The 17,686-nt window shown below is 47.8% G+C and overlaps 1 protein-coding gene across 1 annotated transcript in view; it reads right to left on the minus strand.

The window, feature by feature from the left end:
* amot (angiomotin) overlaps positions 1-17,024 on the minus strand; it is an 81,004-nt gene extending 63,980 nt beyond the window's left edge. Inside the window, exon 1 of the mRNA XM_055643519.1 lies at positions 15,979-17,024. The gene's annotated coding sequence lies outside the window, so the exon portion shown is untranslated. The remainder of the gene's footprint in view (positions 1-15,978) is intronic.
* Positions 17,025-17,686: the final 662 nt, after the last annotated feature.

Below are 17,686 nucleotides of genomic sequence, written 5' to 3' on the forward strand. Positions count from 1 at the left end.
GTCACCTGTCCACGAGTCCGAAGTAGGGCCCCTACCAACCCAATACTTTGTCTTTCCAGACGCGGCACGTTGGCGCAGCGGTAGAGCTACTGCCTCACAGCGCCAGAGACCCGGGTTCAATCCTGACTAGGGTTGCTTGTCGGTACGGAGTTTGCACGTTCTCCCCGTGACCTGCGTGGGTTTTCTCCGAGATCTCCGGTTTCCTCCCACACTCCAAAGGCGTGCAGGTTTGTAGGTTAACTGGCTTGGTGTAAATATAAAATTGTCCCTAGTATGCGTAGGGCAGTGTTGATGTGCGGGGATCGCTGGTCGGCACGGACTTGGTGGGCCGAAGGGCCTGTATCCACACTGTATCTCTAAACTAAACTTAAACTAAGATGTTGTACCACTCCAGTACTTCTGTATTTAACTCAGCACGATCTTGCGTTCTCTGATGCATGGGTGAACACGATACAGCTGCCTCCATAAATTCTCTCCAACTTCAAACAAAAACAATACGAGCAATAAACGCGGAAATTCCAAAGTTTTAAGAGCAGATGAGGAACTCTTCTGTATACATTTGGACCCGAACTGCAATGGTATATGTACTTAAGTGGTTTAATTCTGAATGAATCCTAAACGCAGTCATACTTGTAAGCACCTGCAGCTCCACTTAACACTTTGCTGGTGATTTGAGACTCAATTTAATGAGACAGGAGACAGGCGCAAAAAGCTGGTGTAACTCAGCGGGTCAGGCAGCATCTGTGGAGAACATGGATAGGTGACGTTTCACAGAGTGCTGGACTAACTCAGAGGGACAGGCAACATCTCTGGAGAACATGGATAGGTGACGTTTCACAGAGTGCTAGAGTAACTCAGAGGGACAGGCAGCATCTCTGGAGAGAAGGAATGGGCGACGGACAGGAAATGGGAGGATGGAATTTGCCCTTTTTTGTGGAAAAGCACAAACCGGCAATTTATCCGATTGTCAGATAGATGTTCCTGTTGTGATTGCACTCCCATCACCCAGCTATAGGAAGGTCTGAAGAAGAATCTCTGGAACTCTCTGCCACAGAAGGTAGTTGAGGTCAGTTTATTGGCTATATTTAAGATGGAGTTAGATGTGGCCCTTGTGGCTAAAGGGATCAGGGGTAAGGAGAGAAGGCAGGTACAGGATACCGAGTTGGATGATCAGCCATGATCATACTGAATGGCGGTACAGGCTCGAAGGGCCAAATGGCCTACTCCTGCACATATTTTCTATGTTTCTATGTTTCTAAGGGTCTTGACCTGAAACGTCACTGATTCCTTCTCTCCAGAGATGCTGCCCGAGTCGGGAAACCACCTCTATGTCCGTTATTAGACTTCTGGACGGTCCTTCCACAAGCCGATACCCCAACCTACCTCACTGCCGACTGCGGGCATTTCTATTCTGCAACTATTACACTTCAACGCCGAGAAACTATGGTATTTTGTCTTTGCTCTACCTATTGAACTTGTGTTTGGAATCAAAGATAGACCTAAAGGGCTGAAGTAACTCAGCAGGTCTGGATAGTGGTTATGGAGAGGATGTTCCCACTAGTGGGAGAGTCTCAGCCAAGAGCCCACAGCCTCAGATTTAAAGGGCGTTCCATTAGGAAGGAGATGAGGATGAATTTCTTTAGTCAGAGGGTGGTGAATCTGTGGAATTCACTGCCACAGAAGGTAGTGAAGACCAAGTCAATGGATATTTTTAAGGCGGAGATTGGCTGGTTCTTGATTACATAGAAACATAGAAAATAGGTGCAGGAGTTGGCCATTCGGCCCTTCGAGCCTGCACCACCATTCAATATGATCATGGCTGATCATCCAACTCAGTATCCTGTACCTGCCTTCTCTCCATACCCCCTGATCCCTTTAGCCACATCTAACTCCCTCTTAAATATAGCCAATTAACTGGCCTCAACTACCTTCTGTGACAGAGAATTCCAGAGATGTATTAGTACGGTTGTCAGGGGTTATGGGGAGAAGGCAGGAGAATGGGGTTAGGAGGGAAAGATAGATCAGCCACGATTGAATGGCGGAGTAGACTTGATGGGCCGAATGGCCTAATTCTGCTCCTATCACATGAACAGATCAGGCAGTGCCTCTGAAGAACATGGACAGGTGATGTTTGAGGTTAGGGGCTTTTTTTCCCCCCACTATTTCTGTTATCGATCTTTGCCGATCACATTTCTGATTATAATGCCAACGATCAGAAGGGAAAAGGGTGGTGGTTATTTCCTCTGACATCCTCTCTCTCCCTCCCTCCCTGTATTTAACACACTTACACAGAGTTCTTTGCCACAGTTTGACTGCAACACCTCATTAACTGAGGACTTTTTTTTACACAAGACTGCCAGAGTCCATTAACAGCCTTGCCCAGACTGAGAGAATGGAATGTCAAACACAGCAACGGGGAAACAGAGGAGAAATATTTCCAGAGGGAAGGGGCCAGAAACTCCTTAAAAGAGCAGAGCCGATGATGATAATAATAATCCGGATAGATAACAATGCAATCCGGAGAGATAACATAACTCAGAGCGGCAGAGCCAGCCAGCGCGAGGGAGGAGAAGCATTGTGCGGCTAGTCTCAACAACAGACAAAGGGGCCAGTGTGGGAAAGATCAGCTTCAGAACCCACTAAACCGAGACGTTGAAAAGAGGGAACTCAATCTTCGGGAAGGACTGGCCAAACCGCTTGGAGAAAAACCCAAGCCAAGAGTGCCAGAAGCCTTGAAATAGTCACGGGAATGAGAATTTATGTAAAAATCTGTCAAATCTCAAGCAGGACAAAGTTGACGACTCCTGCTTAGAATCCAAGCACAGATCAACCGTTCTGTTGCAAGTGTGCGATGCCTTCATTTGTAACGGTTCAACAGCTTTTTATTTTATTTAAATCATTCACAGCATTAACTTGCATGTGGAGAATGTGATTTTTTAAGTATAGTTTTAGTTTAGGGAGAGCATGGAAGCAGGCCCTTCTGCCCATCATCGATCACCTGTTCACACTAGTTAGAAACATAGAAAATAGGCACAGGGATAGCCAGCACTGCCATTCAATACGATCACAGCCGATCATCCAAAATCAGTACTCTGTTCCTGCTTTCTCCCCGTATCTCCCGATCGCTGGTCGGCACGGACACTGTGTGGGCCGAATGGCCTGTGTCCGTGCTGTATCTCCGAAGTCATGTCTACAGTAAGGCTTTAAAATTATTTTCGAACAGCCATTTTGAAACAGGGGCATGCACGGCACCAACTTCTCCCCGGGGAATCCTCAAGTTCCGTCCAACTTGAAACATCGCCTGGCCCGCTGAGTTACTCCAGCACTTTGTGTATTTTCCAGCATCTGCAGTTCCTTGTTCCTACAATAACTTAACAGCTCAAGTCTGAAGAAGGGTCGCAAGCAGAAACATTGCTTGTCTGTGCCCTCCACAGATGCTGCCTGACCCACTGAGTTAGCCCACAAGTTCACAAGTGATAGGAGCAGAATTAGGCCATTCGGCCCATCAAAGCTACTCCGCCATTCAATCATGGCTGATCTATCTCTCCCTCTCAACCCCATTCTCCTGCCTTCTCCCCATAACCCCCGACACCCGTACTAATCAACCAGCAATTAGTGTTTTAACCCAATTTCTACAGTGCAACACTAGAATACTGTGAAGGTGTCTCAGCTTTAGGCCAAAGATGTCTTTGTTTTAGGTATTTTGCACTGGATGAACTATTTGGAGATTAGAATTCGAGGCACTAGTGAAAGAGGGAGCAGTATTTTTTTCCAAGCCTGAAGCCAACAGGTCTCCTTAACCAAACTCCACCGGGACGCAGACAAATTAAACATTGATTCACTAATTCTGTCCGTGGCGGTGTGTAGATTGGCCACCTCGCTCACCCACGCAACGCTGGTGCAGTTTGTCGACACCAAACCCCACTGGGATATCCCGAGGAAGATGCTGCCGATCCGGACTTTGCTTTACTTTAGAGTTACAGCGGGGAAAACAGGCCCTTCGGCCCACCGAGTCCATGCCGACCAGCGATCCCCGCACATTCACACCACCCCTACACACACACACTCGAGGGGCAGTTTACAGTCTTTTATCAAAGCCAATTAACCCACAAACCCCGCAGTGTGGGAGGAAACCGGAACACCCGGAGAAAAACCCGCGCAGGTCACGGGGAGAACGTACAAACTCTGTACAGACAGCGCCCCCTGGCAGGATCTAACCCGAGTCTCTGGCGCTGTGAGGCAGCAACTCTACCACTGCGCCACCGTGCTGCCCATTTGGGTCGCGTCTCATTACGATTCTGATTATGTGTGAAATACATAAGAGGCAAGAAACAGGAGTCGGGAATGTTTGATTGTTCCATGCACTGGGAACGGGCGAAAGAGATTCTTGCTTGCTGCGACTTCACTGACCCGTGAAAGCGAAAACAAAACAAATAAATAAATCCGCAAATCATCATTCATTCAATAAATTAATAATCAGTAATGATAGGTCATTGGATGCATCCCAACAACGCTGCCTGAAGAAGATCCTGAAGACTAGCTACAGAGACCACTTCACAAACGAGGAGATCTATCGGGGAACTACAACTAAGCCTCTAAGCTAGGACATAGAAACATAGAAAATAGGTGCAGGAGTAGGCCATTCGAGCCATTCAATATGATCATGGCTGATCATCCAACTCAGTATCCCGTACCTGCCTTCTCTCCATACCCCCCGATCCCTTTAGCCACAAGGGCCACATCTAACTCCCTCTTAAATATAGCCAATGAACTGTGGCCTCAACTACCCTCTGTGGCAGAGAGTTCCACAGATTCACCACTCTCTGTGTGAAAAAAATGTTTTTCTCATCTCGGTCCTAAAACATTTCCCCCTTATCCTTAAACTGTGACCCCTTGTTCTGGACTTCCCCAACATCGGGAACAATTTTCCTGCATCTAGTCTGTCCAACCCCTTAAGAATTTTGTAAGTTCCTATAAGATCCCCCCCTCAATCTTCTAAATTCTAACGAGTACAAGCCGAGTCTATCCAGTCTTTCTTCAAGACATAGAGGTACTCAGGATGAAATCTGCAGGACATGTACTCAGAATGTCACCAGAACGTGCACCCAAGATAGCAGTGACACGGCAATCTGACGGAAGAAGGAAAAGAGGCCGACCAAAACTCACACGGAGGAGAACATTCCGGAAGATTTGGAAGCCCGGGACGCAAGCCTGTCGAGGGTGGAAGATGTCGCACAAGACCGAACAGAATGGCGAAAGCTTGCTGCTCAATGCACTCAACAGTGTGGGAGGAACTAAGTCTAAGTTAGTCAGTAACGTTAGGTGACCAGACTACAATAGTGCAAAACCCAAGTACTTGATGCAACCACGACAGAGTCCACCGTGGATCGTTGTTGAGGGAGAGAGCAACAAATAACTCTACGAATAACCAGAGTCCCAATGGTCGGTCCGTCGAGGATGGGCCCACATGTGCCAGTGGTCAGTCACGGACACGTCGCCGAGTGTGTGTGGGACCCACCGTGTGTGGGGGGCAGAGGGGACGAAGAGAGATCATCAGGACTAGGATTGACACTTTTGGAACTATGTTGGCGCCCATATACATAGAAACATTGAAATAGACAATAGGTGCAGGATGAGGCCAGTTGGCCCTTCATTGTGATCATGGCCGATCATCCACAATCAGTAACCCGTTCCTGCCTTCTCCCCATATCCCCCGACTCCGCTAGGCCCTAGAGCTTTAAAGGGCCTGTCCCACTTTCACAACCTAATTCACGACCTCTGCCGAGTTTGCCCTTGATTCATACTCGCAGCATGGTCGTCACAAGGTCGTAGGTAGGTCGTGATGCTAGTCGTAGGTACTCGTGGCATCAAGTAGGTCGGGGCGTTTTTCTAGCCTGATGTAAAATGTCCACGAGTAAAAAAGGTCGTGAATTAGGTCTTGAAACTGGGACAGGCCCTTAAGTCTCTTTTAAATTCATCCAGTGAATTGGCCTCCATCTGCCTTGGAGGTGGAGGCGGGTTCTCTGGATGTTTTCAAGAGAGAGCTAGATAGGGCTCTTAAAAATAGTGGAGTCAGGGGATATGGGGAGAAGGCAGGAACGGGGTACTGATTGTGGATGATCAGCCGTGATCACATTGAATGGCAGTGCTGACTCGATGGGCCGAATGGCCTACTCCTGTACCTATTGCCTATTGCCTTCTGTGGCGGAGAATTCCACAAATTCACAACTCTCTGGGTGAAAAGTATACGTGGCGACTCTTTGCGTATTTTATCTATTGTATGCAAAACAAGGAATTTCATTACACCCAAGGTACACGTGACAATAAAGTATCATCACCACAAACACAACAATGCACTGAAGTTATGCATCGTTCAGGCAAGGTACACCGCTCCATGCAGTCTCCCTCCTTCCCTGGTGGTGGAGATACCGAACCACACCCTGGTGCTAACAGTCAGTATGGCTCTCCACTGTGCACCTGTAGACATTCAGTAGTCCTCAATCCTTGGTGAACTCTCACCACCCTCTGACTAAAGAAATTCCTCATCTCCTTCCTAAAAGAACATCCTTTAATTCTGAGGCTGTGACCTCTAGTCCTAGACTCTCCCACCAGTTACTAACGATTTGTTACTAACACCTATGAGAGAGGGAAGCGAGTGTCACCAAACTTCTGAATTCTCTGGGGTGGAACCCTCTCCAAGACAGACGTGAAACTCACCGTTTGACCTGTTTTTACAAAATGTTAAATGGTCAGCTCGACATAGACACCAAACCCAAACCAATTAGGAGCAGATGAGGGCATTCGATCCAATTTGTGATCCCAGCTACAGCAATTGTGTACAGCAATTCGTTCTTCCCCCGCACAATTAAAGCATGGAATAATCTCCACCCAACTATAGTTACCCAACCAGATGCAACTACATTTTAAAGTAGCTCTTTCTTCCCAATAACCCATTTCTGGCTTAAGCCCTCCCTTCACCACCTCCAGTTTAAATTCCATTTGGAATACTTTGGAGGACCAAGAACCAAGAAACCAAGTGGAAACATCCTCTCCACATCCACTATAACAAGCCTTTCACTATTCTGTACGTTTCAATGAGGTCCCCCCTCTCACTCTTCTCAACTCTTTGTTGAGGACACCACCATGGCTAGATGAACAATGATTATTGCATCACAACACATGATGATCATGATAGAATGGAATTCAAGGACATGCTTTGGTCAGAGGGTGGTGAATCTGTGGAATTCTCTGGCACAGACGGCTGTGGAGGCCAAGTCAGTGGATATATGTAAAGGAGAGACAAATAGATTTGTGATCAGTACGGGTGTCAGAGGTTATCGGGAGAAGGCAGGAGAATGGGGTTAGGAGGAAGGGATAGATCAGCCATGATTGAATGGCGGAGTAGACTTGATGGGCCGAATGGCCCAATTCTGTTCCTATCACTGATGATCTGATAAATGGCGCGAGAACAGGAACCTTGCTCTCAACGTTAGCGAGACCAGGGAGCTGACTTTTATTACGTCTGAAAAGTCACCCATTCCTTCTCTCCAGAGATGGAGGTGCCTGCCCCGGAGTTACTCCAGCATTTTGTGTCTATCTTCGGTTTAAACCAACATCTGCAGTTCCTTCCTCCAAAGCTGGATCTCATCTCATTGAAACATATAAGATTGTTAAGGGCTTGGACACACTAGAGGCAGGAAACTAGTTCCCGGTGTTGGGGGAGTCCAGAGTTTAAGAATAAGGAGTAAGCCATTTAGAATGGAGACGAGGAAACACTTTTTCTCACAGATTGTGGTGAGTCTGTGAAATTCTCTGCCTCTGTAGTGGAGGCTGGTTCTCTGGATGCTTTCGAGAGAGCTAGATAGGGCTCTTAAAAATAGCGGAGTCAGGGGATATGGGGAGAAGGCAGGAACGGGGTACTGATTGTGGATTGAATGGTGGTGCTGGCTCGAAGGGCCAAATGGCCTACTCCTGCACCTATTGTCTATTGTCTGACTTTTGACTTCAGGAGGGGAAAGCTAAGGATTCATGAACGGCATGGGATGGTGATGGAGAGGGGCAAAAGCCTCACCTTCCTGGTCCAGCTTATCTCTGAAGATCCGTGCTAGATGCAGCCCATTGGTGCAAATACACAAAGGAAGCTGACCAACGCCTCTCCATCTGCAGAAGATTGAGATTTGGTGAAGATAGACACAAAAAGCTGGAGTAACGCGGGCAGCATCTCTGGAGAGATGGAATGGGTGACGTTTCGGGTCGAGAAGCCTCTTCAGACACGATTTGGTACGTTGCCGAATACTCTACTGATTGTCTACGCTTGTACGGTAGAGAGTATACTGACTGGCGGCATCATGGCCTTGTTCGGTAGCTCAAACACCCGCAGGGGTACAGCGGTAGAGTTGCTGCCTCACAGCGCCAGAGACCCGGGTTCGATCCTGACTGTGGCCACTCCCTGTACGGAGTTTTACATTCTCCCCGTGACCTGCGTGGGTTTTCCCCGGGATCTCTGGTTTCCTTCCACACTCCAAAGACGTACAGGTTTGTAGATTAATTGGCTTGGTGTAAATGTAAAATTGGCCCTAGTGTGTGTGTGTGTGCGTGCGTGTGTGTGTGTGTGTGTGTGTGTGTGTGTGTGTGTGTGTGTGTGTGTGTGTGTGTGTGTGTGTGTAGGATAGCGATACTATACGGGTGATCGATGGTCGGCGCAGACTCAGTGGGCCGAAGGGCCTGTTTTCGCACCATATCTCTAAACTAAACTACATAACCGCAAAAACCGCTGCCAGTTGTTGCACGCAGCTGTTAAGTACGCGGCCAGGTGCACCATCGGGCTGGGACGGTTTCCAGGAGATTTGACGGAGTTCCAGGGACTTCCCCAATTTGCCTTCCAATTCATCTTCATTATTCCATCCATCAATAAAACTTACAACAAACATTCCAGATTCCATTGGAAATGTCCAATTGTGCTGCAGCTACCGAGTCATAGAACCTTACAGCATGGAAACAGGCCCTTCAGCCCAACTTGCCCACACCGACCAACATGTCCCAGCGACATTACATCTCCCACTAGTCCCACCGTTTGGCCCATATCCCTCCAAACCCGTCCTATCCCTGTACCCGTCGAAATGTTTCTTACACTTTGCGATAGTCCCAGCCTCAACGACCTCCTCCAGCAGCTTGGTCCATACACCCGCCACCTTTTGTGTGAAAAGGGTGCCCTCAAGTTCCTATTAAATCTTCTCCACCCACCACCTTAAACCTATGACCGCTGGCTGTCGATTCACCTACTCTGGGCAATGGGATCGTATAAAGATGGAATTCCTGAGATGGCAGGACTTTCATATGAAGAAAGACTGGATAGACTCGGCTTGTACACGCTAGAATTTAGAAGATTGAGGGGGGGGGGGGGGGGGGGGGGGGGGGGGGGGGGGGGGGGGGGGGGGATCTTATAGAAACTTACAAAATTCTTAAGGGGTTGGACAGGCTAATGCAGGAAGATTGTTCCCGATGTTGTGGAAGTCCAGAACAAGGGGTCACAGTTTAAGGACAAGAGGAAAGTCTTTTAGGACCGAGATGAGAAAATCATTTTTTACACAGAGAGTGGTGAATCTGTGGAATTCTCTGCCACAGAAGGTAGTTGAGGCCACAGTCATTGGTTATATTTAAGAGGGAGTTAGATGTGGCCCTTGTGGCTAAAGGGATCAGGGGGTATGGAGAGAAGGCAGGGATGGGATACTGAGTTGGATGATCAGCCATGATCATATTGAATGGCGGTGCAGGCTCGAAGGGCCGAATGGCCTACTCCTGCACCTATTTTCTATGTTGCTATGTTTCTATGAATTCCAGCATGGTATCAAACGCTTCAGCCCAGGGAGGCTGTGCCAACTAGCAACCACCCATTTTACACTGATCCTATGTTAATGCTATTTTATAGTCTCCACATGTTCTCATCAACTCCCTCTCCCTCGACCCCCCCCAGGTGTCCACCACTCACCTACACACATGGAACAATTTGGAGTGGCCAAGGTAACCAAGCAACCTGCACATATTTGGGGGAAGCCAGAGAAAGTACCCACAAGAAACCCTGGCAGTCAGAGAAAGAGCAGCAAAACTCCACACAGCACCCGAGGTGAGAATCGAACCAGAGTCTCTGGTAACGTGAGCCAGCAGCTCCCACACTGTCCGACAGTCATGCCCTCTAATCTCCAGTTTGAACATTCCACACTATTTACCCACAGTGTCAGCTACCTCCCTCCAAAACCGCTCTCGCCCCCCATTTTGTTTGAAGTCGCCATTCTTCTTACGCAGAAACAGGCCCTTCGGCCCACCGAATCCGTGCACATGTATTTTTTATTTCTATTTATTTTTTCAGCGATCCCCGCACACTAACACTGTCCTACACACACACTTGGGACAATTTACACATACAACAAGCCAATTAGCCTACAGCCCTGTACGTCTTTGGAGTGCGGGAGAAAAACGGAAAATCTCGAAGAGAAAACCCACGCGGTCACGGGGAGAACGTGCAAACTCCGTACCGACAGCGCCGGTAGTCAGGATCAAACACGGGTCTCTGGCGCTGTAAGGCAGCAACTCTACCGCTGCGCCACCTCTTACGGCCCTTTAACACTTCAAGTTTTCTCCTCCGACACCAGTACAAATCAAGAATCTATCCATCTCTGTGTTTAAAAATATCCATTGACTTAACCTCCGCAGGCTTCTGTGGCAATGAATTCCACAGATTCACCGCCCTCTGACCAAAGAAATTCCTCCTCATCTCCTTCCTCAAAGAACGCCTTTTTATTCTGAACCCCATGACCTCTGGGCCTGGACTCACCCCCACTAGTGGAAACACCATCTCCGCATCATCTCCCATGGTTGGGCCACATACAAATACAAGATGTATTATACAGCATCTTTCCAAGCCAATGTTGTATTTCTGTACTGCTGTCATGTTTTGCGATGCCCACTATCTTCAACATCATAAGCAACAACAGTCTCTTCTGTCGCTTACTATTCAAAAGTGAAAGACCACGACATTCCTTTTAGAATTAATTCCTTGGGATTTGATACATCGATTCAAGGTATTACCTCAGTTTTATAATCAGTGTCATGGAAACCGGCACCTTTGACCCAACTTGCCCACGCCGACCAATATGCCGCATCTGTGGAATTCTCTGCCTCAGAAGGCAGTGGTGGCCAATTCTCTGGATGCTTTCAAGAGCGAGTTAGATAGCGGAGTTAGGGGATATGATGAGAAAGCAGGAACGTGGTACTGATTGCGGATGACCAGCCATGATCACAGTGAATGGCGGTGCTAACTCGAAGGGCCGAATAGCCTACTCCCGCACCTACTGTCTATTGCTACACTAGCCCCACCGGCCTGTGTTTGGCCCATATATCCCTCTAAACCTTTCCTACTTGCATAGAATGGATGTGGAGAGGATGTTTCCACTAGTGGGAGAGTCTGGGACCAGAGGTCATAACCTCAGAATTAAAAGGATGTTCTTTTAGGACGGAGATGAGGAAGAGCTTATTTTGTCAGAAAGTGGTGAATCTGTGGAATTCTTTGCCACAGAAAGCCGTGGAGGTCAAGTCAGTAGACATGTTTAAGGCAGAGATGGATAGATTCTTGATTAGTGCGAGTGTCAGGGGTTATGGGGAGAAGGCAGGAGAATGGGATTAGGAGGGAGAGATAGATTAGCCATGATTGAATAGCAGAGTAGAAGTCTGAAGAAGGGTTTCGGCCCGAAACGCTGCCTATTTCCTTCGCTCCATAGATGCTGCTGCACCCGCTGAGTTTCTCCAGCATTTTTGTGTACCAGCAGAGTAGACTTGATGGGCCGAATGGCCTAATCTTGCTCCTATCACTTATGACATGATCTATCCATGTACCTTTCCAAATGCTTTTTAAACCTTGTCTCGTAACAAAGTAGACACCACCATTCACTGAGAACGGTGTTAGTGTCAGCCAAGAACAATAAACATAGAACAATACCGCTCAGCCCCCACCCAAGTAGCACCAGCTTCTCGTTCTCACCTAGCAAACAGCACACAATGGCCAGTTTCCTTTATCAGCATTTTTTTTTTTTTTGCAGATCTTTAATTCATTTGTTCTCTAACACCGTCTATATCTCTCGTTGCACAGGGCCTGTGCCGACAAACGCTCATCATAGGTTCACCGACTCATTCCTGGGATCATTCTTGTAAACCTCCTCTGGACCCTCTCCAGAGCCAGCACATCCTTCCTCAGATATGGGGCCCAAATTTGCTCACAGTACTCCAAATGCGGCCTGACCAGAGCCTTCAGCATTAAATGTTCAAGAAGGAACTGCAGATGCTGGAAGATCGAAGGTACACAAAATTGCTGGAGAAACTCAGCGGGTGCAGCAGCATCTATGGAGCGAAGGAAATAGGCGACGTTTCGGGTTTCGGCCCGAAACGTTGCCTATTTCCTTCGCTCCATAGGTGCTGCTGCACCCGCTGAGTTTCTCCAGCAATTTTGTGTACCCTCAGCATTAAATCCCTGTTTGTCTATACAAACCCTCTTGAAATAAATGTGAGCATCGAGTTTGCAACAAGACCATCAACCCTATCACTTCCCCTTGCATTCGACCTCCTAAAGTGCAACACCTTTAATACTCCCCAGACTTCCCCCCCACACCCCCAAGAAAATATATATTAGCCACCAGAAGCAACTTCAAGGGATGAAACCTACCTCAGGTTCTGCAGTACAGTATACTTAAACCATTTCCTTTACGTAGAACGCAATCTGAAGTTCTTTGTTATTGTAACTTAATTTCTCATGGGCATCTAGCCAGTGACAAAGCCAATACTGTGCAGGATGTAAGACAATTTCGGAAACTCAGAAGCAGGTGGGACCCACTGTAAATGTTCTCATACAAAGATCCTATCTTTCCCTCGCCTTTTCTGCTTCCCTGATGAGCTAGCCCTTCACCCATCCAAATCACACACACACACACACACACACACACACACACACACACACACACACACACACACACACACACACACACACACACAACAACCCCGCAAGTCCTTGTAAACGAAAATAATTTGAATACCAGTGATGAGAGCACATCTTGTTCAGTGGATCGAGAACACTAACTCAAAACACTCCTCTCCTCCTCAAAGTTATTTGAACATTAGAATGACACTGAACTCACAACACGACCTTCCCAGAGCGTTGGTCTATATTTTTTTCTTTTGGTATTTTGTTTAGAGTCCCTTCGGCCCACCGAGTCGGTGCCGACCAGCGATCCCCGCACACTAACACTGCCCGACAAGCACTGGGGACAATTTTACATTTATATATACACACAAAGCCAATTAACCTACAAACCCGCACATCTTTGGAGTGTGGGAGGAAACCGGAGCAGCCGGAGAAAACCCACGCAGGTCACAGGGAGAACGTGCAAACTCCGTACAGACAGCGCCCGTGGTCAGGATAGTACCCGGCTCCCTGGCGCTGTAAGGCAGCAGTTCTACCCGCTGCGCCACTGTGCCGTCCGAAGTGCATGTCAGAAGTGGGATTCAAACTCACACAATAGACAATAGGTGCAGGAGTAGGCCATTCGGCCCTTCGAGCCAGCACCGCCATTCAATATGATCATGGCTGATCATCCACAATCAGTACCCTGTTCCTGCCTTCTCCCCTGACTCCACTATATTTAAGAGCCCTATCTAGCTCTCTCTTGAAAGTATCCAGAGAACCTGCCTCCACCGCCCTCTGAGGCAGAGAATTCCACAGACTCACCACTCTCTGTGAGTGGAGACCAGAACACTCGCTTCACTGCCGAACTTAGGGTCTGGCTCCTCAGACCACTCGGCCATCCTGACATCTGCTCTAATTATTTAACGACGCAAGTGCCATACCCACTTTATTAATGTCACGTTCTTTTGAGACTGGGAATTCTCAGAGGAGGCAAAATTCCTTTCACAGATATTGTGCGCAAAACATGCACTTCCTCGTACACTTTGGTGTCGACAACACTTCATAAAACAGCATCTTACAAGTCACAGGTAGATGCAAAATGCTGGAGTAACTCAGCGGGACTGGCAGCATCTCTGGAGAGAAGGAATGGGTGACGTTTTGGGTGGTCATATATAGCTTCTCTCCAGAGACGCTACCCGTCCCGCTGAGTTACTCCAGCATTTCTGTGTCTACCTTCGATTTAAACCAGCATCTGCAGTTCTTTTCTGCACATCTTACAAATCACCTTGGACAATGTCCAGTACATTTTTTTGTTGTTTCTCAATTCTGGTACAAGGACAGTAGAGGCATCCATGGATTGTTTGCTCTGGAACGCTGGAGGTTCAGAGACCTTATAGAAATATATAAAGTTTTGAGAGGTAAAGATCAAGTAGTCAGTCAGAACCAGACAGCAGTCCTGAACTACTGTGTAAGAAGGAACTGCAGATGCTGGTTTGAACCGAAGATAGACACAATTCAGTAACTCAGCGGAACAGGCAGCATCTCTGCAGTGAAGGAATGGGTGACGTTTCGGGTTGAGACCCTTTTCCTGAACGACTGTTGGACTTTGATCAGTCTTTACTGGCTTAACCTTGCACTAAACTAAACATTATCCCCTTATCATGCAGGTAGACACAAAATGCTGGACCATCTCAGAGGGTCAGGGCCTTGTGTAGACCCAAAACGTCGCCCATTCCTTCTCTCCAGAGATGCTGCCTCACCCGCTGAGTTCCTCCCGCATTTTGTGTCTACCTTCGATTTTGCCAGCCTCTGCAGTTCTTTATCACACATCCCTTATCATGTATCTGTCCACTGTGAATGGCTCGATTGTAATCATGCATTATCTTTCCGCTGGCTGGTTAGCACGTAACAATGGCTTTTCACTGTACCTCGATACACATGACAATAAACTATGAACCTTTTCCCCCTGCCAGGGTGATGCTAGTTAATGCATGAAAAACAGGATCGGAGGATACTGATTGGGGATGATCAGCCGTGATCATATTGAGTGGCGGTGCTGGCTCGAAGGGCCGAATGACCTACTCCTGCCAATAGGTTTGCATGTGTCTAAAAGGACGCAGAGTGCTGGAGTAACTCAGTAAAGCAGGCAGCCTTTATGTGGAAGCATTTATCCATGTTCTCCAGAGATGCTGCCTGAACTGCTGAGTTACTCCAGCATTTTGTCTCTTTTTTTTTGGTAAACCAGCATCTGCAGTTCCTTGTATCTCCAGCTCGCCAACAATCTGTCCTAATTGTGGTGCAGGAGTCTTTGGAATCTTGGTCTGCATGGACAGACGTGGTGGGCCAAAGGGCCTGTTGTTGTGTCCTGCTGTTCCGTGCTCTACATGCCAACATGCGCACAGTTGGAAAAGGGTTGTGGATGAAAAACATTGAAAGGCGGTGCTGTCTCGAAGGGCCGAATGGCCTACTCCTGCAACTATTGTCTATTGTCTGCCTGAACTGCGTGCATGTTCATTTTGCCTCTCTCATTGTGTGTCTTCCACAGATGTTTCCAGGCAGTCCTCAAAAGTAAGTGGCTGTATGGAGTGAGCTGTCGGAGGAGGTAGTTGAGGCAGGGACTATCCCAACGTTTAAGAAACTGTTGGACAGGTGCATGGGTAGGGCAGGTTTGGAGGGATATGGACCAAGCGCAGGCAGGTGGGACTGGTGTAGATGGGGCATAATAATCATAATTTAATAGCCAAGGATGTCTTGCAACAAACGAGGAATTCGGTTGGCTATACAGTCATAACACAGCGACAGGACAGGTTGGTAAGTGTGGGCTGAAGGGCCTGTGTCCACACTGTCAGACTCTGTGGGGTAAAACCTTCAGGCAGAAATTGCATTGATTATGTGGGCAAGGGTGAAAACTCTGGAAGGAAAGCGGCTTGGGGAATACTGGAGAGGGGGAGAGGGGGAGAGGGCGAGAGGGGTGTGAGAGGGGTGTGGGAAGGACAGCAAGGGGGGGATAGTTTGGTCCCAGCACTTACCTCCCCTGGAGTTACTCAGCGCTGCCGAGCGGCGGCCGGCGACTCGCTGGTCACTTCTGCCACGTCGAGGAACATCCTGGCGAAGCTGCTACTCTGAAACTATCCCTGGCTACAATGTAAACTCCCCAACTCTCTCTCTCTTTCTTTCTCTCTCCTCCCTCCCTCTCTCTACCCTCCTCCCTCTCCTTCCCTCTTGCCCAGAGCGACTTCACCCCCAAACCAACCCTTCCACAGTTAAAACCTCAACTTTTCAACAATCTCCAGTAATGCTAAATGGTCATCTTTTCTTTCTTTCCTTCTCCTCTCTCTTTCTTTCTTTCTCTCTCTCTCCTTCTCTTTCTCTTTCTCCTCTCCTTTCTTCTCCCTCTGCTCTCCCTCCCATCTACTCCCTCCCTCCAGGAGTCAAGCCGCTGGTAATAATTAGTCTGCTCTGGCTCATTCTGTGAGAATGACAGGAATGCAGGAAACAACCTTCCCTCCCCCTGTGTCCAGAGAGAGAGAGAGCGAGAGAGAGATCGCACCAACTTCACAGGCACAAAGAAAAAGTTGCATTTGAACTGCAGGGGCGAGTGGGTGGGGAGAGAGGAGAAGAGAGGGGAGAGGAGAGATGAGGGGGGTGGAAGGAAGGAAGGGAAAAAAGAGTTCTGGCCACTAACTACAGGAGTGGGTTTGCTAAAGGAAGTCCCGTCCACAGCCAAACTCCCATTTGTTACCAAAGCAAAACGTTCCCTGCCTGATTCGCCAAGTGCAAGTCAATCCTTCAGAGAGGCAACAAAGATTGCACTGTCCACAGAATGTCACATTATCCCTGGTGCAGGGCGAGGGCGCCACTTGTGGTATCCATTTACTGAAAGGTGAACCTGGCCGCTTGCTAATTCCAAGAGTGTTTTATTGTCTGCATCCCCGAAACGGAACCATGAAATCCTTTATACTTGCTTTTGCAATCACTTATTTGACTAGACTGCGAACTTGCATTAACCCATTCGCTCCTAAACAGAAAACCACTCCTTTCAGTTCAAAATTCCAACTTTTCAATCTTCAATAACATCAAATTAAAAAAAAAAAATTCTCATCCCCCTCCCCCCCTTTCTTCTTCCTCTCGGGCAGAGCTACAGAGAGGTAAATGGCAAATTTACCAGAATTCACAATTAAAAAGATGCAGATATAGAGTTCATTGAAGGTGGCTTTGCAGGTTGGCCAAAAAGGCTTTTGGCACAATGACCCCATATATATACACACACACACACATATATATATATATATATATATATATATATATATATAATATATACAGCCCCCTCCACCCTCCTCGCTGCTCCCCCCCTCTGTGTGTGTGGGGGGTGACGCAGGCCCCCGCAACTGCACGTTGAGTGGACGGGACCCAACGGGTCCCACTTGGTCTAGTATATGTATACATACATACATATATATATATACGGAGTGCCCTCCGTAATGTTTGGGACAAAGACCCATCGTTTATTTATTTGCCTCTGTACTCCACAATTTGAGATTTGTAATTTTTTTTAAATCACATGTGGTTAAAGTGCACATTGTCAGATTTTATTAAAGGGTATTTTTATACATTTTGGTTTCACCATGTAGAAATTACAGCAGAAGGGCAAGAGGCGGAGTGGGGGGGGGAGGGGAGGAGGGGGGATCAGGGGCGTCACAACAGGAACCCGTCAGTCACGCCTGCGCAGTTAGGGGC

Source organism: Leucoraja erinacea, chromosome 12 (genome assembly GCF_028641065.1).
Source record: "Leucoraja erinacea ecotype New England chromosome 12, Leri_hhj_1, whole genome shotgun sequence".
Lineage (NCBI taxonomy): Eukaryota > Metazoa > Chordata > Chondrichthyes > Rajiformes > Rajidae > Leucoraja > Leucoraja erinaceus.